The sequence below is a fragment of the Cervus canadensis genome, chromosome 13 (genome assembly GCF_019320065.1).
Source record: "Cervus canadensis isolate Bull #8, Minnesota chromosome 13, ASM1932006v1, whole genome shotgun sequence".
Classification (NCBI taxonomy): Eukaryota; Metazoa; Chordata; class Mammalia; order Artiodactyla; family Cervidae; genus Cervus; species Cervus canadensis.
In genome coordinates, this window is record NC_057398.1 from 35,940,743 (window position 1) to 35,967,338 (window position 26,596).

The following is a 26,596-nucleotide window of genomic DNA, read 5'->3' on the forward strand; positions in this document are numbered from 1 at the left end:
TTCCCAAAGACTCTCGTTCCCGAGTAACTTGTCTGCCTTGGGCTGTCGTGCTCTCCAAGGACACTGAAATGTTCCATGAAGCCTCCGCACTGGGAGTGAGGGCTTCCGGGGATAAAAGCCTTCTGATTCTGTCCTGTGGCCAAGGGCTGATGGTCAGTTGGCTGTCTTCTTGCGGAAGACAAGGGAATGGCCACTAGGTGTCGCCACACACAAAGAACCAGAGCTCCAGTGCTGTCCACCCCCAATCCCCAACACAAGCCCCCAGTGGCCCTTCTACTTCAAGCCACCCTAGTGATGGCTTGAACTCTGTGACTTCCTGCTGTCACAGACCACCCTCAGTCCCCCCAGAGCAAGCTCTGTCCCCCCGTTTAGGGGCCAGCTCCATCCAGCTAAGGACACATCTCTGTTTTCCTTAGCATCCCAGGACCTTGGGATGCTCGCTTCACAAACGTCCAGAGTCCCTTCCTCATTGTCCTTTCCTGATCAGCCAGGCTTCCTCCAGCAGAGGTTTGAGAACTCGGAACCAAAAGGACAGTGTGTGTGTGTGTGTGTGTGTGTGTGTAACTCGGAACCAAAAGGACAGTGTGTGTGTGTGTGTGTGTGTGTGTGTGTAACTCGGAACCAAAAGGACAGTGTGTGTGTGTGTGTGTGTGTGTGTGTGTGTGTAACTCCGGAACCAAAGGACAGTGGTGTGTGTGTTGGTGTGTGTGTGTGGTGTGTGTGTGTAAACTCGAACCAAAAGGACAGTGTGTGTGTGTGTGTGTGTGTGTGGTGTGTGTAACTCGGAACAAAAGGACACGTGTGTGTGTGTGTGTGTGTGTGTGTGTGTGTGTAACTCGGAACCAAAAGGACAGTGTGTGTGTGTGTGTGTGTGTGTGTGTGTAACTCGGAACCAAAAGGACAGTGTGTGTGTGTGTGTGTGTGTGTGTGTAACTCGGAACCAAAAGGACAGTGTGTGTGTGTGTGTGTGTGTGTGTGTGTAAACGTGTGAAAAATCATTTTGTTATTGCTGTTTAGTCACTAAGTCCTGTCCAGCTCTTGAGATCCCATGGACTGTAGCTCGCCAGGTTCCTCTGTCCATGGAATTCTCCAGGCAAAAATAGTGGAGTGGGTTGCCATTCCCCTCTCCAGGGGTCTTCCCCAACCAAGGAGTGAAACCAGTCTCCTGCATTGGCAAGCAGATTCTTTAGTGCTGAGCCACCTGGAAAACCATTTTATATTGGGTCTATTTCACAAAATCTTGCTCCTTCCAATAACCCTACCCTTGGTGTTCTGTACTCACTGCCCCCAAATACCTCCTTACACTCACTACCCGCCACTCACTACCCCCACACTCACTACCCACTACACTCACTACCCTCAAGGATCCCCTGCCACACACTCATGCTGTGATAACCAGGGGGCCTTACACACCCAGCCCTTGGCCTGGGGTGTCCTTGGTACCTGAATGGGTCTTTGGGGCTGGGTCACGTCCCCGTGATGCTTTCCTGGCAGAGACTGGTTCTTAAACTGTCTTTCCTTGGGGAAGACTCCTGCCATTCCTGAGAATTCTGGTCTTCTAGGATTCTTTGAGCTCCAGCTAGAGCTGACTGCGCTGCTGCCTGACAGAGGGAACACCCAGGGCTGGATCAGGGCAGATGGTTGCATAAGCACACCTTCCCGCCCTCCACACTCCAATCCTGATGGACGGGAACATCAGGACTGATTTATAACCCCGTCCTAAACAGAATCTGCATCCAGGGCGCCAATGTGTGGGAGAAAACTTGAAGAGAATAAATCACAATTAACCCAAACGACACCAACCTTTCAGTCGCTGCTATGCTATGAGTTCATTACAGTGTTTGGGATTGGTGCCTGTGCAAGTGAACATGCTATTAAGTTTTCATCACAATTGTGACAGACATCAGATTAACTTCGCTAGAGAATTCTTACTTTTCCCTGCAGGGATCAAGAACTGGTCTCCGTTGAAGCGTGTTTAAATGACATAAGCCCAAACTACAGTGAATTTGGACATGTTAATCATTTATTCGGTCCTCAGCTGTGAGACCCACTTCTCAATTGCGTTCTCCGGGTGACGCCGGAAACATTCCACCGCTTGAGATGGGGGTGCATCTGTCCTGCATCCTAAGAAAATCCTTGCGTGTTAACTGCCCAGAGAGGGAGACCTGCTCCCTCTCTGAAGACAGAATATTCTGGAGGCTCACCAGGGAAAGGCATACATGAGCCAAAAAAACAGAAAATGGATAGAAACGGGCAGCTTTCAAGTACCCAAACAAAAGGTGAGGCAAGGGGAGAGGTTGCGGCTGAGTGGATGACAGGCCACTGATGTCAGGGGTCATGGGGAAAGTGGGCATGGTTCCAGAAAATCACATCTGCTTGGGACACACACAATTCAGAGAAACTGAGGGCTTTACATTCACTGAGACATGCAGACATGTCCACAAGCCCCCCAAACATGCCATACACACACTGCTGTTGGTTCTGAGCCCTCATCTCTGCTGAAGAAGACTGGTCAGTGAAAGACAGTGAGGAAGGGGTTCCCAAGCACTGGGAAGGATTCACTTCATTGTATAGCAGAAACTAATATGACATTGTAAAGCAGTTACATCTCCCTCCCCAACAAACAAAGTGACAAAAGTGGCTCACGGCCTGGGAGGAGGCGCTGCTTCTCGAAGCCATGGAGGTCATCTGTGAGACACCACACTCCCGCCCAGAGATTAGAGGGACCCACTCTGTGCATGTGAGCCCCAGCTCGGAAGCAGTTGCCCTCAGAGTGGAAGACTCAGGAGGCAGTGTAGCAAAGACCCGGGGAAAGGGATGTGTGGCCATCAGACCCAATTGATCAATGGCTCTGAAAGCTGGCTTCCCCATGACAAACACAATCCCCTGCCCTCATTTTTACCGATAAACCTGAAGCTGATGCTGTTTAACACCCACACTTACATAAACTGGAATATACATTTATACCGAGGGTGGTCTAGCACCTGCTTGTATTATAAACACTGAGTAACTGCAGACTGGGCCAGACAGCAGTAGGGGCCTGTAGATACACAAGCTACCTCTGCCCCATGGATCCTGACACTTGCCTTTTGTTTTGTCCATTAAAAAAATTCTGCTATATTTTACATGCTCATGTTTCAAAATTTATTCTTACAACTGTACAGTATCTAGGTTGCATGAAAATACAACACCATATAATGGTGTGCTTCATGGAGCTTATATAAAATATTAATTCAGACTACACACATCTTAACAACATAAAAGACATCAACAAAAGCACAAAATGCACTGCACCCAGCTGAAGCCATGAGCATCATTACGGACGATGAAGAAAGGACATGAGACGTGCCTACTTCACGGTCAGCCCAGGAGCTGGTACCCAAGGCAGGACCCTCCCCAGCACTGATCTATGGCCAGGTTACCAGACGTCCCGCCCCTGGAGTTCTTACCTGCTTCTGGAAATCAACTTGAGGCAAACAGATGCTCAACTGTGACAGGTGGGCCGTGGCCAGGGAGAAATAAGAATATGCTGCCCTGTGGAAACACAGAAAACGGGTCATGGGAGGGGCTGAAGGAGTCCACACCCCGTGCTGAGGGATCCAGACTGGCTGCCGGGAAGCTCATGGCGATGGGCCCTGCGCCGCGGTCTGGAAATACCTGTGTGTCTGGCCAGCCCAGGAACTTGCACCAGCACCTCTGGGATAAGGTGCTGACTGCAGCTATGCGCTCCTGTCATTTCCGGCCAAAGCAGGTCACCACACACCCTTCTCCCCTGGGGTTAGTCACCAGGCCGACTGGGAGCCATGCTGGGAGATGGCGGGGACCTGAGTGAATCACTCCTGCCAGCTGATGGGCAAGTCCTGCACCTGCCCGAGAAGGTGTCCCACCCACCCGACAATGCAACCAGCCAGGCTCAGGTACCTCGGCGCCCCACCCATTTTGTGCTCAGACGTGCGTGGGGTTTCTGTGCTTGGGGAATACCTACAGTTGTATATGGAAAAATAAATTCTCTCTCTCCTTCTCTCACACACAGAGACACAGATATGCACACGTATACTCTACAGTTACAGATAATTTAGAGCCTGTTAGCCTGGCCACACGTCTGCTGGCCCTAAACAGGAATCAGAGAACATTTTCTTTTCTTCTTCTGCCTCCCACACACAACCTCATGGATTGGGTCCTTTGTGGGTTAACCAGGCAGGAGCAAGGCTGTGGACGGCGGGCAGAAGCACAGGGTGAAGCCGGCAGGGGCACCCAAGTCTTGCCCGCCTGTCCCCTCTTCACTGTGGCGCGTGGGCTTCCACCTGGACTTCAGGCTTTCAGCCCACGGTAAGGACGGATGTCTCTGGATAATTGAGAAACCTATTCTAAGAAACCGGGGGAGCTCTGCAACCCATCTGTCTTCAGCTATCTCTGCAAAGAAAGCTACTCACATACCCAAGAGGCTGAGGAATACGTGTTTTCCAGAGAAAGTGAGATTTCAGAAGCCTCCATTATAGGTAGGCGCTGCTTTGACCCTGGGTCTCTGGTCTGCAGAGCCCTTCAACCAGTGCAGAGGGCCCTGGGAGGGAAGAGCGGTCACCCGCCACTGCCACCTCTTCCACCCTCAGCCTGCTGCTGCTGCTAAGTCACTTCAGTCGTGTTTGATTCTGTGTGACCCCATAGACGACAGCCCACCAGGCTCCTCTGTCCCTGGGATTCTCCAGGCAAGAATATTGGAGTGGGTTGTCATTTCCTTCTCCAATGCATGCATGCATGCTAAGTCGCTTCAGTCATGTCCGACTCTGTGCAACCCCATAGACGGCAGCCCACCAGGCTCTTCTGTCCACAGGATTCTCCAGGCAAGAATATTGGAATAGGTTGCCATTTCCTTCTCCACCCTTAGCCTACCCTTCGGGAAAGACATTTATAGCAATTAATTGCTCTTTTATTCCTCTAGACATCAAAGTTCCGAAATACCAAAGCTCCCTGGAGAAATTTCTACCCAAGTCCTCACATTCTTTCAAAAGATGAAAAGAGACAACCTTCTTCCACTTCTGAGGGGCTTTAATTTCTCCAGCTATCACAACAGCCAATTAGCCCCCTACTGTCTACCGGGGTCAGACTGTCTAAAGTGCAGAGAGGAACCTGGGATTCATGACTTGAAGGAGAGGGCATCTGAGGGATGCGGGGGCTCCTGGTGGGACCATGTAGGGACTCACCCTGGCTGACCCATTTGCCACCTGATGATCAGGTCAATGTCCCCAGTTTACAGAGGAGGAAACTGAGGCTTAAGGCTGCCAGGGCCCCAGGGCCAGTGGAGACAGTAAGCATGCCCTGGAGCTGGAATCTATTTCCAGTTCAGTTCTGTCCCTGGTCAACCATGCAACCTGAGGTTGGTCATTGCCTACTGGGCCCTGCATTTTGCCACTGGTCAAGAGGAAATCAGGACCTCTGCCATGTCTTCCCTTGGTGGAGGCAAGGAGATTGGGGCAGGCTTCATGAGTGAGAGGCCGGGCACCAGCACAGGGCCGGGCACTCACAAGGGCCCCACTCCTGGTTTAATGCTCTCCTGTCGCTGTCTTGAAATTCTGAATATTTTTCTAAACAAGGGACCCTCTACCAAGCCCCACAAACTATCTAGCTGGTCCACAATGAGGGAGAGGATGTCAAGTGCTCTCAAACTGCCGAGGGCCCCGTAACCTTAAGTAGACATGATGTGGACTCCAGAAGGATTTACTAAAGGAAAACCTCTCTAGGTGGCCACAGCCTCATGTCAGGTGAGGGAGCAGGAGATACAAAGGACACTAAGCCTTCCTTCCAGAAGGTACCTGAATGGCTGAGGAAACCACTCTGCACAAGTCAAATAAAACAACACAAATCATAGGTAACAATGAACCAAAAAGATAGGTCAGGTTAAAACAGAACACTTCCAAGAGTGCCAACTATATGTAAGGTGCCATGCCCAGCACCTCCCACTGAGCAGCTCAGAGGCGAGAGGAAAAAACCCAGGGCCTTAACCCAGTGTAGTAAGTGGCAGAGTAAACGGGTGTCCCAGGCTCAGTGACAACACAGAGGAAGGGGAGGGACCAGCTCCCAGCTGAAGACCCTGAAGCTGTGGCTTGAAGGATGAATAGGAGTTTGCAGGTAGAGAATATGGGGATAGGCATTGCAGGTACGGTACAGGGAACTGACATTCTCTGAACAAACAATTATTGAGCATCTGTTTATTATATGCCAGGCCCCCTGGGTTGGGCGTTGAGGACACACAGGTGAGCATGTGATAGTCTGTTTGTGATGATGGCATCTAGTGAGCATGGGAGACAGGCATGAATCAAGTCACACCCAGGTAAACAAAGCTCACAGACACTCTGATCAATGAGGGGGGAGTGGCGTGGGGAGTACAAGGACATGCAGCTGGATATCTGACCTTGCCCTGGGGGCAGGCACCCCTCGCGGGTGACTTCTGAGCTATTACCGAGGGTGAGAAGATGTGCTGTCTTGTGTGTGTGTCACACCCCCATACACACACACACACACACACACACACACACACACAAGTAAAGGTCTTGAAACAGGAAGGGGCTAGGCCTTTGGGAAAACTGAGAAAAAAGATGTGGCTGAGGCCTGGGAGGCAAGTGAAGGGGCTTGGGGGTGCTGGACCATACCTGAGGGCGGAGGAGAGGTTCACGCAGGGGAGTCAGGTAAGCCTGAGACCCCTGTGGCTGAGCTGTGGAGGAAAGATGGGGTGGGGGGGGGGGGTCTCTGTTGGGCCAGGTGAGGGCCGGGCCTCAGGCTGTGGTGTGAGGATGGGAGGGCCCAGGATGCTTTGGCAAGTGGAACTGTGGGCCAGTGGCAGCATCAGAGCCTGGGGCAGCTGCAAGAGGGGATGTGGGGAGGCCTGACATGCCAGCTTCCAGTCTGCTGTCAACGGCCCTGAGGACAGGCTGAGCAGCCAGGGCTGGGCTCCAGGGTTCACGGAGAAGCTCTGCAAGCACAGCAGACTCACCCTTCAGCGGAAGTTGGTACCACCATGCACATCTCCAAGGTGTTCTGGAGAGAGTCAGAATGTGGGAACTGACCAGATCTAGGAAACATCCGGGGCACTGCTGGGAGACGCTGTACTGGATGGGGTAGGGGGTGGGCGGCACTCTGGGAAGAAGGAATGACGCGAGTAACCACAAAGAACTGACATCCTGGCCAGTCAAGTGGCCTTGATGAATGCATTCATTCATTCAAACCATCAACAAACATACTGAGCGCTTACTGGGTCCTGAGATGTTGTGCTGTGCTGTGCTTAGTCTCTCAGTCACGTCCGACTCTTTGTGATCCTACGGACTGTAGCCCGCCAGGCTCCTCTGTCCGTGGGGATTCTCCAAGCAAGAATACTGGAGTGGGTTGCCATGTCCTCCTCCAGGGGATCTTCCCAACCCAGGGATTGAACTCAAGTCTCCTGCATTGCAGGCGGATTCTTTACTGTCTGAGCCACCTTACAGCAGTGCAAACATAGTCAAAAGTCCCCATGTACATTCTAGGGAGGGGGAAGAACAGACAAAACAAAACAGAAAGGAATCAATGGGTAAGTAACCTAGTGTGGAGGAAGGAGATGGGTGGTACCATAAAGAAACTGAGCTGGAGGGGGGGAACAGGAGTGTGGGGTGGTTGGGTGAGGGGGTGAGCTGAGGGAAGCTCAGGGAAGCTGGACCTAAGCTGGACCAGGGCTTTGGTCCAGGAGGGATGAAAGCCCGGGGAGGAGGGGGAGGGGACTGGATCACAGGAAGGATAAACTGGAGGTTGGGGGAGATAGGACCTCCTTACACGCTCCACGTGCTGCCCAGAATCCTTGGTTTCTCAGCCTCAGCACTGCCGACGCTGGACTGGATAACGCTTCATTGTGGGGACTGACCTGCACGTGGCAGAGTATTTAGCAGCATCCTGTGCTCTGTCCGCCCAAAGCACCTGCCCCTGGGCTGTGACAACCCAGGGTGTCTCCAGACTTTGCCCTGTGTTCCTAGGGGTAACCAACACCCCCCAGATGAGAACACTGCTTGAAAGGAATAGCTGACACACATTCTGACTCCCTGTGGCCGGGCACTGTTCTGAGCCCTCATGTCAAACATCCCTAGGAGGTTTTATTATATCAATGAGGATACCAGTCTCTCCTCACCCAGCTAGTAGGCCCTAGTCTATTGTGGGACGGGATTCAAACCCAGACTATCCAAGCCCCGACCCCTCTGCTACACTGCTTTCCAGCACACAAGTCGGTGGACAGAGGTGCGCTCAGAGCCAGTGGAGGGAGGCAGACCTGGGCCTCAGCCTCGGCTGTGAGTCCCAGTCAGGGCGGCACCTCTGGCCCCTCAGCAACATTTAAAACTGGGGCACCAGAGAGAACTTCCGCAAACTCCACTCTCAGTAATTAAACTGCAGCCTCTCGGACTTGAGGGCCTCGTGAGCAGCTGCCTTAATTAATCAATTCCACATCTCCGCCTCCTCAACCCGGAGCCAGGCTTGGCATCCTGGAACTGCACTCCACCGGCAGGCGCGAGACAGGTGTGAGGATGGCTCCTCAGATCAGGGAGTTTGCAGGATGCAGCAGCAGTCTTAGGAGATGAGCTCGGGATGAGGAATTAGTCCTGAGGTCACCAACCCAAATGCCAACCTGCTCCTAAGCTCCTTCCTGCGGTGTCAGGCCAGGCAAGCTTGCAGAACAACAGTGATAATTACTGTGGTTGCTAGAGCGTTCACGGGGGCCGCGCAGTGTCAAGGCCTGTTTACCACACTGAGTCCTCAGGACAAGCCTGCATGGTAGGAATTATTCCCTTTTTATAGATGAGACAACCAAGGCTCAGAGAAGGCAAGGAACCTGCTCAGGGCTACGGAGTTAATACATGACAAGCCTGGAGAAAAGTTAATATGGAGTATTTATTAGATATTAGTATTGTATCAACATTATATGTGTTGAGTGCAATGAATACATTGTAGTCACATTGTAAAATATCCTGCTTCTTAAGAGATACAGGCTGAAGTGTATAAGGGTGAAATGTCTCAATGCTTGCAACTTACTCTCAGTTTCAGGGAAAAGGTGTGTGTGTGACTGTGTGTGTATATGTGACTGTGTGTGTACATGTGTGAATATATGTATATGTGTGTATGTGTATACTGTGGGTGTGTATGTGTATATATGTGTGTATTACATATGTAAATGTATGAGTGTGTATGTGTATATGTGAGTGGGTATATATGTGTAAGTGTGTATCTATGGACTTACCTCAAAGCTTGGGCTTCCCTGATACCTCAATGGGTAAAGAATCTGCCTGCAATGAGGGAGACCTGGGTTGGATCCCTGGGTTGGGAAGATCCCCTGAAGAAGAGAAAGGCTACCCATTTCAGTATTCTGGCCTGGAGAATTTCATGGACTGTATAGTCCATGGAGTCTCAAAGAGTCAGACACAATTGAGCAACCTTCACTTCACTTCACTGTGTATGTATGAGTGTGTATATGTGTGTGTGTGTAAACATGCATGTATATGCATGTGTGTATATGTGTGGGATGTGTGTGAGTGTGAACAGAGATAAGAGTGTGTGAGCAAAGGTTAACATTGGTGAATCCAAGTAAACGGCATGGGGGTGTTCACTGGGTTATCCAGAACTTTCTGCAGATTCTAAATCCAAATGAAAAGTCAGGAAACATGAGAAAGTCCCTGGGAAGCAGGGTCACAGCAGGAGAGGCTGCAGTCACTCTGGAGGCCCCTCGCATGGGGGGACCATCTCTGAAACCCAGACCCTGATGGGGTCCTACTCCCGCAAGAGGTGCAGGTGTGCTGCACTGGAGAGGCTGGGACTCCTGACACCGAGAACCTCAGCGCTCCCACCTGCCCCTTCCCCAGCAACAGGGCACCTTCTGTTCCAGGTGGGAGCTGCTCTGATGAAGGGGAAGCTTCTTGAAACACCAGGATCAAATCATGATGATGTCATTAGTGCTCCCACCTGCCCCTTCCCCAGCAACAGGGCACCTTCTGTTCCAGGTGGGAGCTGCTCTGATGACGGCCCTTCGGGGAAGCTTCTCGAGACACCAGGATCAAATCATCATGATGTCATTAGTGCGGCTGCCCTGCCCAGCTGTCCAGACAGCACCAGCAAAGGCATCAACACTGAAAACCACACTGAGGCTGGGAAGGGGACTTCAGCGGGCACCCTTCTTCTGTGGCCTGACCCTCAGAGAGTCTGCAGGCCACTCTTGCACGTGGCATATCACACACACCAGAGGACACTGGGACAGGCACAGCCTTGCTCGCTAGACAGAAAGGGCTCCGTCCACCGCCCTTGGGCAGACCCCAGCCGTCAACCACGTTCCCCTCCCAGTGCTGGCTCTCAGTAGGTGGCATCTGGCACTGTCTGGAGAAAGGAGATTTTCAATCATCACAGTCGGGAGATGCTCCTGGGTAGAACAACCTAGAATGCACAGGATGGCCACCACGTCCACAGCGCCAAGGGCGAGGAGCTCTGCCGGGTGGTCACCTCGGTTACCACTTGCACCAGGCTGCTTCCACACCTCTGGCCTTCACATCTGCTGGTCCCTCAGCCTAGAACATTCTTCCCTGTTCACTGTTCACTGTTGTAGAATTACCCTCTGAAGACCGTGTTTGCACACTGACCCGAATCTCCTCCACTCATGGCAAGGCCCTGGCTGCACCCAGGTGTCTGTGCATCTGGTTCCACCTCCACTCTGGAAGCTTCCTGAGGGCAGCCACAGGGTGGGGGTCAGGCCTGCGTGGGTCCCAGGTAGCCCTATTCTCAGACATACTAAAATGGAACCGCATCTCCCACTGAACAGAATTCTCATCTAACTCCTTAGAGGGGGATGACCCTTTTTCTTTTTCAGGCCTCCAGTATTTTTGTGGACCCCTGAAAACCCTGGAGACTGTAGGCTCGGCACTGTAGGACCTGGTGAATGAAACACTGCTGCCGGTCACACTTGGAGCTCCATGTACGGTGGAGGGAATGAACAGATTTCAGATTCACTTGGGAACCATGTGGGAAGGAAGCCCCCAACCCCAGAGAACCCTCACCTCAGAGAGTATAAGACATCAAGGAACTGAAGAAGCCTGCGTGCATAGATTATTTAACTTGTCATGACTGGATTGATAAAAGGCATCTGTCAAAAGCTTCTGGTTTAAAAAAAAAGTCTCTCCTGCAAAGTTGGCCTGATTGGTAGAAAAGTGCCCAGCTCACACTGTCTCCTCAAGTCCTTTTTACTGCTAAGCAAGGCTACCTGGCAGGCCTGCTCTGACAGCCTCTGCAGTTCAGCCAGCACAACGCAAACAGGAAGGGACCTCAGAGCTGGGGACGCTTCCGCGGCTGCACTGGGACACTCCGATCCTGGGCAAAGTCCTCAGGCTCTGACTGAGGGACGTGCAGGTGGTGGCTTTATCCCTGCGCGGTAGGGGGACAAGGACAGGAAGAAAGAGAGGCATCTTCTGACCCAATTTAAAAAGAGGTCCTTTCTTCCTTCCCAGGGAACAGCTGGAGCCCTGGAACCTGGCCAGGCCAGAGCCTGAGACCTGAAGTCAGGAACCAGCGTGCCTATGGAATCCGGCTCCAGGTCTTCCTGATTCAGTCTGACCTTCGGCCTCTTGCAGGTCCCCAGGGGGTGGGTAATACAGACTGCAGAGCCCTTGTCTATTTAGGGATGGGTGCCAGGGCAGGAACCCTCAGCTCGCAAGTGGGTGCACGCCCCCCTCCCACACTTTTGGGCAGGACCTCTCAGGCTGCATGACCTTCACTGAGGGCTGGGCACCTGGCAATGTCAAAAGCCCACCTGTGCAGGCTGGCGGCAGAAGGACACTTCTCTCCTGTGACAGACATCTGTGATAATCCCAGCATGCTGACAACCTGCTACCCACCCCCTAGGGAAAAGTCAATTTGCATTGCTGGTCAGTCTTCTTAGGGGTGGGGCTGAAGTCAACTCGGGGCTGACAACCCACTACCCACCCCCGAGGGAAAAGTCAATTTACATTGCTGGTCAGTCTTCTTAGGGATGGGGCTGAAGTCAACTTGGGGCCGGAAGGACCAGCTCCAAGCCTAATAATCCCAGGGCAGGAGCCTGGCCAGGTTTCACAGACCTTGGGTCACCTCCAGAGAAAGAAGCCAGAATGGAAATTTCAACCCACGAAGCTCCATCAACTCCACTGCCCACAGCTATGCCAACTCTCGCAGGGTCACCATTTAAAACATTAATTAAATTGGGAAACTGAACAGTGTTGCTTGCTTGTTCTTAAGAAGAAGGGGGAAAACTGACACAGTGCTGTTTATCAGGACCTGCGTATATTCCCTTCACTCAGCCACATGGACTCATTCATACAACCTCCTGCTGAAAGCAACGAGCCTTGTTCTCAGGGCCAAGCCCAGGCAAGGTGGCCCAGTTTTTCTAGTGCCTGCCAGCAGGCTGGCTGCTTCTGCCTTTGCCCCTACTCTCCCACCATCCCTTCCCTCCGCTGAAGTCTCTGATAATTGGTTCAAATAAATAGGCTTCCCAGGCCAGGCTCACTGCATCCCCTCAGAAGGGGGCCAGGAAGGCCTCCAGCTTCCTGTTGTGAGAATTAGGTCATTAAACCAACTGGGCTGCTGGCAGGGCGAGGGCTTGGTGCCCTGTCACGGCCCAGGGTCAGCCCCCTCCTCACTGTCCGGCTCTGGAAATGGGGGTCCTCGGGACCCAGCTGAGGGGCCCCAGGCCCAGCCTCCTGTGTGAAACTTCTTACAGACTCCTAGAATAGGAAGTTTTAGGATTACTGCCTCTTCTTTCCTATAGACTTTCAGCATACAGGTATGTGCTAATTTGCATTAAAATAAAGCTATGTTTGTCTCCCTGGAAAACATAATCACACTAACGCAATACGCTGCAAACCTTCATCACACCCTTGTGTCACAGAAGTGCACTGTTTGTTTGGATAACTGCTTCTGCTCCATTTCACAGCCCGTGACCTTCCCTCTCCTTTCCCTCTAGCCACTTCAGAACAAAAAATAATCTGAGGAAAGAGGAAACCTCCCCCTAAGGGGCTGCTGAAGACTCAGTTTCCTTCCTCCCTAAATGTTTAACAAGCTGCTGATCAAAATAAAAAATATTTTAAACAGACACAACTTCCAGAATCTACATGAGTTTTTTCCATTAAGTCACTGGGGAAGTAGCGTGAAGATGAGGACTTCTGATGTGTAGCAAGACTTGTCCAGTCTGGAGGCAGGGAGGCTGGAGGCTGGAGAGGAGAGGGAGACAATTGGGGAAAACACAGCACCCCAAAGAGCAGGAATCCACCCACAGTCACCTGCTCAGGGCCAAGGGCACTGCAGAAAAGCTCAGAACTATCTCCTTTCCCAGTGGGATGGACACAACCAACCAGACCAGCGGAGAGGAGGAAATCTTTTCCCTTCTTCCCTCCTAGAGTCTTTGGCTGGCCTAATAATTATACTGACATAAGACATCAAAGGGACTTCCATGATGGCTCAGCAGGAAAGAATTTGAAAAAAAAAAGAATCTGCCTGCAATGCAGGAGATGTGAGTTCGATCCCTAGGTTGAGAAGATCCCCTGGAGAAGGGCATGGCAACCCACTTCAGTATTCTTGCCTGGAAAATTCCATGGACAAAGGGGCCTGGCTACAGTCCATGGGGTTGCAAAGAGTGGGACACGACAGAGCACACGCAGGCAGGCAGGCAAGACATCAAGGGAAAAAAATTTAATTTATTATGTAGAGAGCCTCAATATAAGGCTTGAAGAAGTGACCAGAGCAGCCACCTTTTGTATCTTTTAGACAAAGGAACAATAAATTTGTGCAGAATTGACAAGACCAAGAGGTTTGGGCTTGGAGCAGTAAACAAGTGAGAAAATTAACAACTAACAGCCTTCTCAGCCTTGAACTCCCTGTCTCTGGTGATAAGGACAACTTCCATTCCCTATACGGGGAAGGTACGTTTCACGTGGGAGATTTATTTCCTGCTTTCACGGGAATAAAGAAAGGTCAGGGTGTCTTTCTTGCACCGACTATTTCTCAAGCAACTTTAACTCCAAATAATCAATACGCCAAAGTGGTATATGTAGGGCTGGCTTATTCTGCTCCCCTGCACTCGGCACACCCAGACAATCCAGTTCAGAAGCCAAGTCCCCATTAGCCATTTGTAATGACATCCTCCATTCCCAAAGCCATGAAACCATTAGTCACCAAGTTGCAGAGAAGGGGAAGAAGCTTCTAGCAAAACTGGCCTGTGAGTGTTTCCCCGGGCAAAAAGACTCCTGGTTTTACAGGCCAGCTACTCACCCAAGACTGTCATATTTCATGAAACGAAACCCAGGAGCCTTTCACAAGCCCATGCCCACAGAACGCAAGCAGAACCTGACCTCTTGCAAAAACTCTCAACTGAGAGAAAAAGCTTCTCTGGAGGTTAGGGAGACAGAGAGTTTCATTATACTACAAGTTAGTTGGATGGTATTCCTGAGGATTAAGACTTCAAGTCTCAGAGACCTAAAGTTCCTCACAGGTTTACTCGGAGCATATGACATAATGTTAAAAACAGAACAAAAACTACAGGCACCAATGCACACTTGTTCTGCATCTAGAAAAGTCATGTGAGTCTGCCAGACAGATAAGTCATAAGATTTCCAAGGTCAAAATTAATAACTCACCCCCCAAAAGAAGTTCCTACAAGAAATGGAAATCAAGGACTGTGCATGCCATAAAAGAAGGGGAAAGGAACTTCCCTGGTGATCCAGTGGCCAAGACTCCACACTCCCAATGCAGGGGGCCCAGGTTTGATCCCTGGTCAGGGAACTAGATCCCACATGCGGCAACTAAGAATTTCACACGCCACAGCTAAAGATACCACATGCCACAAGGAAGACCCAAGACTCCAAGTGCTACCACTGAGACCTGGTACAGCCAAATAAATTAAATAAATAAAGTTAAAAAATAAAGCAAGCAAGTTGCAGATATCAGATACTCTGCTAAACATCTCACCACTCACCTCCTAAGGTCATGCTCTGACGCTGCTCCAATACCATTTCCCCAACTCAAGTAATTTACTACTGACCCAGTGGTGTTCTCTGATGTATGGCCCACATCCACCTCTCCCAACCACACCCCTCACTTTGGCCTAGGCCAGTTTTTAATCTAGAATCCAATCGAAGATCTCACCTTCCCTTGGTTCCCATGCTCATTCCTCTCCCTTAGCCTAGAATGTTCACCAGCTTTTCTTTGTCTATCATGATGTTAACAATTTTTAAAAATCAAGGACCATTGTCTCTTTGTCCAGTTTTCCTTAGAACTGGAGTAAAGATAGACATTTTGGCAAGAAACAACTGTAGCTGATGTTGCCCACGTCCCACTGGAGGCACACAATGCCAATCTGCCCCATGTCTGGTGATGCCGGATTTGTGGATCACTCTGTTACAGAGCAAAGTTTTAAATGTACAAAAGAGAGAGTAAGTAGACTAAAAGAAAACAGTAGAAGGAAATAACACAAAATGAAACCTAGAAGTTATAAGATTAAAGATTTTAAAATCTGATTACATAAAAATAAAAACTCTCTGCATAGAAAAAACAATATAATCAAAAGCACAATGACAGACTGTGGAAATACATGTGACATATGTCACAGCCATAGGACAAACTGCTGTAATATATAAAGAACGCCTACAGATCAAGAAGAAAAAGACTGCCAACACAAGAAATAATGGGCAACAACATAACAGATTGCTCTTAAAGATCTGAAATGATACTCTATTTCCTCATCAAGAAATTAAATTTAAATTATAATGATATACCACTTCCTTCCTATCAGATTAGCAACAAAGCATGGAAGAAAGAGCTATTTCTGCATAATTTGGGTGGGCATATAAAATGTTACCATGGAGGCCAACTTGGCAAAGTAACAAGTTAAACAGATGTACCCTTTGCTCTGGGGCTTCCCATGTGGCTCAGTAGTAAGAATCTGCCTGCCAGTGCAGGAGACACGGGTTCCATCCCTGAATTGGGAAGATCCCCTGGAGAAAGGAATGGCTACCCACTCCAGTATTCTGCATGGACAATCCCATGGACAGAGGAGCCTGGTGGTCTACAGTCCATGGGGTCCCAAAAGAGTCGGACACGGCTTAGCGACTAAACAATAACACAACCCTTTGCTCTAACAGACTGTAGGAATTTATCCTACAGATACACTTATATAAAAGCAGAAAGATATATGTAGAAGAGCATTTCTTTTTAATAGTAATAAAAGATAGGGAGTTTTGCGGTGCTGTAGGGGTTGAGATTATGCAGTTTCACTGCTGTGGCCCATTATACCTGCGGACTGAGATCCTGCAAGTCACATGGTACAGCCAAAATGAATAAACGACGACAGAAAACTTAAATACTCGGCAACAGGGGACACTGAAAAAAGTTAAAGTATAAGCAATCAAAAGAATGGCAGGGAACCATTAAAAGGAGTGAGGTAGTTGTAAATGACCTCAGGCAGTAACTTAACCTCTCTGCACCTCAGTTTACTCACCTGCAAACTGTGGAGAATAACAGCATTTAGTTCATAGAGTTGTTGTGAAAAATAAATGTGTCAACATAAGTAAAGCACTTTTAACGATACCCAGCACACAGGAAGTAAAGAGTTATTAGCCAGACGAAAGCAATGGTGATGATAGTGGAATGGAATGCTGGGTTCCAATGTTTAGTGTGAAATGAAAAAGATAAGGTGAGTATTACAGTGTGGGGAAAAAAAAACAGGGCAAGCCAGGCATGTGTGCGGCCAATGTGTACCTTACGCACTTGTACATGTAGGAGCCTCTTGTTAAGATGAAAAAGACAGCCACTAACAGACATCTTTTTCGAGGCATCTCTTTCACCAATTAGCCTTTTGAGTTCTGTACTATGTATATATTACCTACTCAAAAAAAAAAAAAACAACAAAAAAAGGTGTTCTTTTTAAGGAGGTGAAACAGGATCAGAAAAGGAGAATAAACAAAAGATCTCCCCCCAGGTGGCCCAGTGCCATGGCTGATGTTGAGCATTTAAGCTCTGCCACCACCACTGCTCACAGGCTGTGAGACCCCTTTCTCTTCCTTGGAGACAGGAAGCCAGGGTGGACAGCCAGCACTCAGAGCAGGGGTTAAGTGATGGGCATGTACCATTTCTCAGGTGGCGGCGGACAGCTTCCGCCAGGGAGGGATGAAGGACTCTGCTCCACCATGTCCCACTGTAATCTTCAGGCAAGTAGAGCCGGGGCCCTGGAGAAACCCCACTACCACCTCAAGCCAGCTTACTAGCCTGTAGGCCCCACCCTGTTCCCCCTACAAATTACCAGCACCCCTTCTTCATGCCACTTCGGCAACTGGCCATGGAGCACATGCTCAGGAACGGTGCTCCCACAGGTCTGAGGTCATAGCCTAGTGGGCCTGAGCATGGCGATTTCTCTATCGCCTTCTGTTCCTTCCTTAGTAAGACTGGATCAGGGGCTCAGAACTATCACCTCGTCTTTAAAATCTCCGGATCATGTTGACAGCACCTATGGTTCTGTGTATTTAAAACACATTCCTCCATCCCCTACTCCCTTCTGCATGAGAAACACAAAATTTTAAATGGAAAATCATTCAAATACCCTCTCCCTGGAGAGAATGGAAGAAACCTAGAGGGTCCAAAACCCATTTTAGTTCACATTCCTGTAGCAGAAGAACATTCTGCAAGGACAAGGGTCAGGATGAATCTGTCAGAAGCCAGGGTTGCCTGGGGCAGGGGGTTGGGAGGCCTTGGTCTGGGCAGGGAGGTTAAGGCTAACCCATCTCCTTGGAAACTGAGCCCCCGGTTCCCCCGGTGATTTAGCAGGAAGAAAAAGGGTGGGGCCCACACTGTGAAAGGTGTCTGAATCCAAAAGGGACCTGACCCCTGAAGGAAGCACCCCCCACACACACACAGCCCCCCACCAGCTTGCAGAAGCCAGAATTGAAGAACGCGAAGGTGGTAACTTCATCTGTTTGGGAGTTGTTATTCAGTTCAGGGACACGAACCACAGGATTCCAGCAGCAGGAAACATGTGGGCTGGATACTCAGGAGATACTCAGGCCTGAAAAAGCCTTAATTGGAACTGGTTTCCCAAAGCCTCCCACCCAGCTCTCCATGTGGGAGGAGAGATAGAAGTGGGTCACATTCTCCCAGCTGAACTGGCGTCACCATGGGCTCTGACCACACGTGAACAAGTCCGGGGGCACAGAGTGGCCTGGTCTCCTGGCCAGGCCGGTCATTTCCTCCTGCTCAGATGCTGGATGGCTCTGAGGCCCTCCAGACTGAAGGGGCAGCTGGTTGGTGACACCGAGGGGGCTGGGGGAATGAACATCGCCCAGGAGCGCAGCCCCATCCTGGCGCCTTCCTCGCTCTCTGAATGTGTGCAGGCGCCTCTGCCAGCCTTGAGTCCTCTCTACTCCAGCTCCTGCCCGAGGGTGAGTAGACGAACACAGGGTACTTTTCTAGGACCTGCCAGGCCTCCCTTGACTGGGCTCTTTGGAGGGAACACGAGGCCTGGGGCTGGGCAGACTTGGGGAAGAACAACCCTCCTCTACCCCACTCTACATATACTGGCCCTCAGTGAGGTGCATAGACACAGATGTCCCTGGCTTCACGCCGAGAGCACCGATGCAGCCAGCCCCACAGTCCACCTGCTGCCATAAACCTGTGTTCCAAAGTTGGCAGAGGGAGGCCTGGCAGGCAGGGAGAGATTCTGGAGAGCCAAGGTCTGATGGACTTTTCACAAGAAGAGGCACTGAGGACTTCCCAGGTTGGCCAGTGGTTGAGACTCTGCCTGGCAATGTAGGGGACGTGGGTTCAATCCCTGGTTGGGGAACTAAGATCCCACATGCTTCAGAGCAACTAAGCCCGAACTCAACAATGAAGACCCAGTGCAGCAAAAAAAAAGAAAAGAAAAGAAAGGCACCAGATTGATGGTATCACTTCAAAACAAAAACTCGGGAAAGAGCTCATCACCGTGATCACTCCTCCTGACTTGAACCCAAGTGACAAAGGGTTAAGGCTTTAAGAGGAAACATAGTTCTTACTAACCATGACTGCCAAGGTGCTAATTGTTTCTGCAGATGCCCACACGAGTGCAGCTTTTGTCAACTGCAACACGCAAGGGCTCTAATCTCCTAACTCTTCCCGTGCTCTTCTGGGCAGCCAAGTACAACCTCCACCTTAACATCCGCCCAGGGCAGGTGCCCTTGGGGCCGATGGGGACATCTGGAAATTATGTCCTGACTGCCTCCCACCACTACCCCTGAGAGTTCAAGACACTCTCACCAACACGTTCTTGCTTTATTCACACGGCTCCAACTAGATAATAAACCTCTTGGCCCTAGACAATAAGCTCTGTATGATAAGAACTATTTTTACCCTGTTCTCCACAGTACTCCCAGTGCCTGCCATGGGGCCTGGATCATAATAAAAGTTTAGTAAATATTTATTAATTGAAAAAGGAGCCATTAGAAGGAAGGAGGAAAAGAAGGACCAGTGGAAGACAAGTCATCACGTCTTGGTATCTCGGTGCTCCTGGTTGACATTACAAAGACACCACAGTGGGGATCAGAAACCAAGCCCTGTAAACCCCTTCTCTGCTCTGCCATCAGCAGTCTTCCATCCTGTTATGAGTCACAGTTTACACACCTGCTTACAGAAGCATCTACGGTACAACATGGACATGAGAAATGGAGAAACACAAGACTTCCCTGGTGGCCCAGTGGTTAAGAATCTGCCAGCAGAAGACACAAGTCCAATCCCTGGCCCAGGAATATCCCACTTGCCTTGGTGCAACTAAGCCCATGTACCACAGCTACTGAGCCCGTGCTCTGGAACCTGTGAGCCGCAACTACTGAGCCTGCTCATCCTAGAGCCTGAGCTCAGCAACAAGAGAAACCACCACAATGAAAAGCTCGTGTACCACAGCAAAGAATAGCCCCCGGCTACCACAGCTAGAGAAAGCCCGAGCAGCAGCACAGCCAAAAATAATTAAGTAAATAAAAAATTTTTTTAAAATAAGAAAGCAAGAAATGGAGAAACATTCATGACCTTCAGCCCTCAAGAAACTTCAGAAGGAGGAAAACGATGTTTGGTCCAGCGACACCCATCATGGAAGGATACCTTTCCCTCCAGGGACTGTTGTCTTCCTCCTGAAAGGCTTTGTGGAGGATCAGGGCATAATCAGTCCTTTAACAACCTAGTATAACAGCAGTCGGGGCTCCGTGCCCTTTCATAAAAGAAGTTCAAAAGCACTTCGGCTCAAACATCATAATGGCCCTGGGAGCTATGAGTATCATTATCTCCATTTACGATGGAGGAAAGTAAGGCAAACGGAGGTTAATTAGCTTGCCCAAGGTCAGAAGAAATGGGGGAAAAAGGCATAGGATTCAAACTCTGCAGCAGCCTCCAGTGTGCTAACTCTGGCCTCCCCACAATGTCACCCATGCTGGGCTTAAGGGAGATGTTTTTTCTTCTCTGTTATTTCTGCTGAAACACAGCATCTGATAGGAGGCCCAGAGCTCGCACATAGGAGTGCCATCAATTGGGGCTTGAGTCTTGACTCTGTTTTCTGACCCATGTGACCTCAGACAACTTACCTAACCTTTCCAGGCCTCAGCTTCTGAATGTGTAAAACAGTAATAATGCTACTTACCTCAGAAATTAACAGTGAGGACTAAATGAGGAAACGTATATAAAATGTCATTATCATTCATTTTCTCATTTTCTAAATGAGTACATATCACTCTCATAATAATAAAAAAAAAAAAAACCAGTTACATGAGAAAAAGGTGGCACCCACTCCAGGTTTAGTTTCTACAAGGCCACAGATGACATGTGACTGACAGGCAAGTCTCAGTCTGCCAATGAAATATACCAGGTCCCTGAGAGGGACTTGCAACACAGAAGTCCTATTTGATTCCTTCTGACTCATGTCGGCCTCTCAAGGTTAGCAGAGCAGATGGCATCTCGGACACTGACAGACAAGTGGATGCCTGAGTAAGGATCTGAAAGGCTGGCCAACTGCCCCCAGTCTCCAGAGGCCAACTCTGGATTCCTGGTGAGCTGAACTCCTGGCTTTGAAACACTATTTCTGAGAGCTCTGCTGAGCTTCTCAATTCTGCTCAGCCCAGGCTGAAGACTGCTTTCTAGGTACCACTGTACTCCTAGATCAAGTGATGTACAGGACTGTAGATCAAATAACCAAACAGGAGGTGTTCAGAGGTGACAGTGTTGCCTGGTGGTACTCAGCAAGAGACTGGAAGAGAAGTGGGGAATGGTGTGAGGGAGGAAAGCTGCCCAGTCAATCTTGATACACTTCCAACAAAGACACTGTGACATGGAATTTCCTGGTGGTCCAGTGGTTAGGACTCTGCATTCTCATTGCCAAGGGCCTGGGTTCAATCCCTGGTCAGGGAACTAAGATCCCACAAGCTGCGTGGCACAGCCACAAAAGAAAAAAAAAAAAAAAAAGACTGTGACAAATAGGTGTGTGTGGGTCCCTGATGCACATAAGAGCAGCAGCAGTACTCCAAGTTTACACCAGAGTCATGACCACCATAAGCAGCTTTCCCTGATGCAGAGAGAAGCAGAAAATATAGGACATGCCACTGTACAGGACAAGACGCTAACAGTTGGCGATGCTCATTCACTCAAGAAATGTTTACCCATTACCTACATACTCAGAAGGAAAAGATGGCTTGAGGGAATCTGCAGGACACATAGACACACACACACCTGGACCTTTGTTAACCTAGCTGATGGCTCCCACGCCTCCCAGCTATCTAGGCCAGAGACATGAGAAACTTGATGAGAATAGACACCTGAAAGCCTTCCAAAAGCAGGGCAAGGAGAGCATGCTCACTGCTCTTCGTAGTGTCTGGCTCTCTCTCCTGGGATGGACCCCCAGGAAAAGTTCCCATGCAGTGATGTCCCCCTGTTCAGAATTAAAGAGTAAAATCCAAACTCCTCACCGTGGCCACAGATCTAACTCCCACCAGCTCTTCACTCAGCCCACTCCAGCTTCCTTGGGCTTGTTGCCTCTGCTGCCCTCTGCCCATCAGCTAGGTCTCCACTCAAAATTATCTCCTTAGGGACTTGCCTGATGATCCAGTGGCTAAGACTCTGTGCTTCCAATGCAGGGCGGCTGGTCAGGGAACTAGATCCTACAGGCCACAACTAAGAGTTTGCATGCCACAACCAAAGATCCTGCATGCTGCGACCAAGATGCAGTACAGCCAAATAAATAAATAAAAATATAATTTTTAAAAAAATACCAAAGTTACCTCCTCAGAGCTCACTACAGTTATGACCCAGGCATTCTCCATCTCACTGCTCTCTTTTACCCTGCATCTCTTTTCGCCATCCTGTTTTATTCACATGTGTACTTGTTTACCATCTGGCTCTCCCACTAGAACATGGATTTCATGCATCTTGGTGATCTTGTTCTTGGCTCAGTCCCCAGCATCTACAACAGTGCCTGGCACATAGTAGATGCTCAATAAGCCGTTCAATTTAAGAAATGTTTATTGAGTGCCTACAAACTTTAACAGTAGACCAAAAAAACCCAAAAATCTCTGCCCTAAAAGAGCTTAAATTCTGATGGGAGATAAGAAGTAGATAAATAAATAATGGTGAAATAACAGCTACTGCTTCAACCAAGCCCTTATCAAGGGGCTCAGTGTAGTTCTAAAGCTCTAATAGGTATTACTTAATTTAATCTTCCCAACAACTCCATGAAGGAAGTATTAATATTTTATCAATGGGGAAACTGAGGCACAGAGCAGTTAAGTTACTTGCTGAAGGTCATGAAGCTCATGATGGCAGAACCAAGATCCAAACCCAGGTTTAGTCCTGTGTTTGGACTAGTCCTGTGTTTAGACCTCTGGCTCTGATTAAGAGCTCTGCTTCATATTTGCTGGGTGTCGAATAACTAGTTGCTTAGCACCCTTAGCAGCTGTTCCCTGTAGGCAGGGCTGGAGTGAGAGCCGACCCGTCAAGGAAGGGCTGTCCTGCTCTGTGAGCGTGGTGACATGGAGACTGCTGGGCTGACCCCCGTGTTAGACTCTGGATGAAGAGGAAACTGATGAAAGGACATGGACAGGGCTTCCCTGGTGACTCAGTGGTAAAGAATCCACCTGACGATGCAGGAGACCCAGGTTCAATCCCTGATCCAGGAAGGTCCCACCTGCCGCAGAGCAACAAAGCCCGTGTGCGCCTACTATTGAGGCAGTGCTCTAGACCTGTGCTCTGCAACATGAAAAGCCACTGGAATAGAAGCCTAAGCACCACAGCTAGACAGCAGCCCCGCTCACTGCAACTAGAGAAAAGGCCAGAGCAGCAACGAAGACTTAGCACAGCCATAAATAAATAAACACATTTTTCTTTTTAAATTAAAAAAAAAAAAATAGATAAGGTCAGCATTCCTGGGCTCTAGTTTCAGGTGCTGTGAAACACCCAGGCAGGTCAACCAGTACTTGATGAGTATACTTTGGGGGCAGGACCTAGACGCTGTGAGAGATGGAAAGCTGAGTCCAATAGAAACCCTGGTCTCAGAAAACTTAGGGTTATGCACCTGCACATGAAGCTGAAAGAGAGGTAGAAAGTAACAGGTGCCATTAGCAAGTATATAGACTGGTATGGGATTTCAAAAGAGTTACTCAGGGGACTAGGTCCAGAGGCTAAAACTCCACACTCCCAATGCAGAGGGTCCAGGTTCAACCCCTGGTCAAGAACTAGTTCCCCCATGGTGCAACTAAGAGGTCTCATGCCTCAACTAAGAATTCGCATGCTGCAACTAAAGATTCCATGTGCAGCAAAGAAGATCCAAGATCCTGACTGCCACAACAAAGACCTGGCACAGCTAAACAAATAATTTTAAACAATAAATATTAAAAACAACAACAGTTACTCAGTCTCTGGGGGATAGGGGTGCCCAACCTTAAGAGGGGCCTGGCCTACATAACCCTCACGGTCCTCTAGCTCGGAACCTGTTCTGACAGCACAGATTTGGAGTGGCATGGAGACCCAAGTTTTACTCTGATTAATGGTTCAAGTTCATGGCCACTGAGCAGTTCTCCCACCCACCTCGAGATCAGTCACAACCTCTTTGGGGAACATCGTACAGCAGTGGGAGGGCAATCATGCTCTCATTTAAATAATGCAGCCGGATGTGGGAATGAAGTCCAGTGCGTGCTGCCCTCTCCTCCTTGAAATGGTTTTTAAGCCCACAAACCCTCTTCCCTTCAGGAAGGGGTGATCCATCTGTGAGCACCTTGTGAGAATGTGGAGACCTAGTCACCCTGTTCACGTCAGGATCTCTAGAGTCTAGAACAGCATCTGGCTCACAACAGGTGTTAAGTAGGGTTTGCTGAGCTAAACCAGAGCATAGCCAGGTCTAGAAATTCTCTGCCAGACATCTAAGTCTCAGTCGGTGTTCCCTGAAGTTTCGCTCTCAGTCTCTCCTTGAGGGATCAGACTGGTTTCATCTCTTCTGCTACCACTACCCTGGTTCAAGCCACCGTCATCTTTTGCCCAGCAGTTGCAATGGCCAGTCTCCCAACTAGCATCCTTGCCTCTACCTGCCAGGTTAGTCCCTGCTAACCTGACAGCAGGGACGGCTTAGACACGTTTGGCACACCAGAGAGGCAGACATGTGGGGTCTAAAAGAGGCTGGGTATCCAGACTTAGGTGTCTTGGTTACCAGGTGCAAGAAAAAGAAAGGTGGCTGGGGTGGGGATGATGGCAATCATCCCTGCTCCTTACAACGCAATCTCCATATGGAGGCCAGCATGATCTTTCAAAACTTAGCTTTTATCACCTCTCTGCTTAAATCCTCAAATGATTTCTAACTGCACTTGGGGGAAAAAAAAACCAAACTGGTTCTTCCCACCTTCACAGCACTTACCACTACTAAACTTACTTTGTCCGCTAATTTATTTACCCCTGTCTCTTAAGAATGTCAGCTATAGGAGGGCAGGGGCTATGTCTCCAGACTACAGTGCCTGGAATACCACATAGGAAGCTCTCATAACTGAATAGATTAATCTCCATCCCAGGGAGGCGACTTGTATATACGAGGGCCACTCACTCCACCAGGAAACCATGAATGACACACTGGCACTTTATAATTCGAATTCCTGCTTTAAACCAGGGGAATCTTGGTCTCTCTGGACACTTTACCGGCCCAAGAGATCAGTATTACTTAGAGTCTAAAGCCAGGAACTATAGTCCAGTAGTTGCAGCAGGGAGCTAAGAGTCAGAAACTAAGGACTAACTCTGACTTGCCTCCAGGTCCCTTAGCCACACACCCATGCCTCAATTTACCCAGCAGTCGGCCAGGCACACTTTCCTAAGTTGTGTGAGTGACAGGAGACAAAGTAATTAACAGTGCTAGCATACTTGATCCTCGGACAGGAGGTGACGCAAGCCTCACATCGCGTTATTTGTAAAACTCTTGATTTGCAGCCAACACAGGTCTCCTGGGCCTTCCCAGGGGCTAACCTGACAGCAGGGACTGTTGAGACACGTTCTGCACACCAGAGAGGCAGACGTGGGGCCTAAAAGAGGCTGGGTATCCAGACCGAGGTGTCTTGGTCACCAGGTGCACCGGAAGGTGGCTGGGGTGGGGATGATGAGGAGAAGGCGAGAAGTGCTGTTTGGGGCTCCCCGTGGTCAATCCTGCAGGTTCACAGATACATGCCCGCCATACAGGCGAGACATGTGCCTACAACGTGCCCCTTCCAGGAACACTCACGGGGCACACGACAGTTCAGCCAGACTAGAGTGAGGAAGAGCGACCCAGGGGCCAGACCTTGGCAGCATTTAGTTTGGGGAAATACCGGGGGCTCTTTACAGAGGGTCAGTCAGGATGCTAGAGCAGGGTGCAGGTGAGGAAAGAGACAAGAACGCGCGGGACCTGAGGCGGATAGGCGGCGACAACCACGCCGACGCGGTGGGGTGAGCAAGAGTGGATGGCTCGGACACCTGTGGAGGCGACCCCCGGGGGAGGAGAGGTTGAGGACGGCTGGATGGTGGTCTGCCGCGGGATCGGGGGCGGGGGCGGCGAGCGGCCGGAGGCAGCGGCGGCCAGGCCGGGCAGGAAACCCGGCCCAAACCAGGGCTCCGTGCCGGTGGTCAGGCCGGTGGGTCCCAGTCGGGTCGGGGGCACAGTCCACGGCCCCTCCCCGGGAGACAAAGGGCTGGCTGCTCCCGGAGCCGCGGAGCGGCGCGGGCCCGGGCGCTGCGGGTGCGGGCCGGCCTCTGCGCTTACCTGGGCCGCCCGACCCGGCCAGGCGGGCGGGGGCTGCGGGTCCGAGAGCGGCGCGCGGCGGCCTGTTCCGGGACGCGCACAGCCCGAGCAGCCGCGACGGCACCAGCGGCAGCGGCAGCAGCAGCAGCAGCGGGAGCGGCCGCCTCAGCCTCCGCCTCCCTCTCCGTGAGTCACCGCGGCGCGGAGGGAAGGAGGCGCCAGGCCGCCGGGGGAGGGACAGGCGGAGAGGGCGGCATCTGGCTCCGCGCGGGCGACGGAGGCGCGGTCACGGCAACGCCCCGGGGTGGAGGATGGCAGAAGGCCGGCGTAGGGGCG

At 50.3% G+C, this 26,596-nt stretch overlaps 1 protein-coding gene and 1 non-coding gene across 6 annotated transcripts in view; one reads left to right on the forward strand and one right to left on the reverse strand.

Moving 5' to 3' along the window:
- CTNNBIP1 (catenin beta interacting protein 1) overlaps positions 1–26,552 on the reverse strand; it is a 46,738-nt gene extending 20,186 nt beyond the window's left edge. For 2 of the 5 annotated variants that reach the window (XM_043486258.1, XM_043486259.1), the window contains exons 1-2: positions 26,282–26,548; positions 3,450–3,534 (exon numbers count right to left, since the gene is read on the reverse strand). The gene's annotated coding sequence lies outside the window, so the exon portion shown is untranslated. Of the gene's footprint in view, positions 1–3,449; positions 3,535–7,246; positions 7,267–26,281 lie in introns of those variants that run through there. The other 3 variants (XM_043486256.1, XM_043486255.1, XM_043486257.1) reach the window with 3 other exon arrangements.
- TRNAE-CUC lies at positions 21,357–21,429 on the forward strand. Its single transcript has one exon. It is a non-coding gene; the product is annotated as a tRNA-Glu (tRNA).
- Positions 26,553–26,596: the final 44 nt, after the last annotated feature.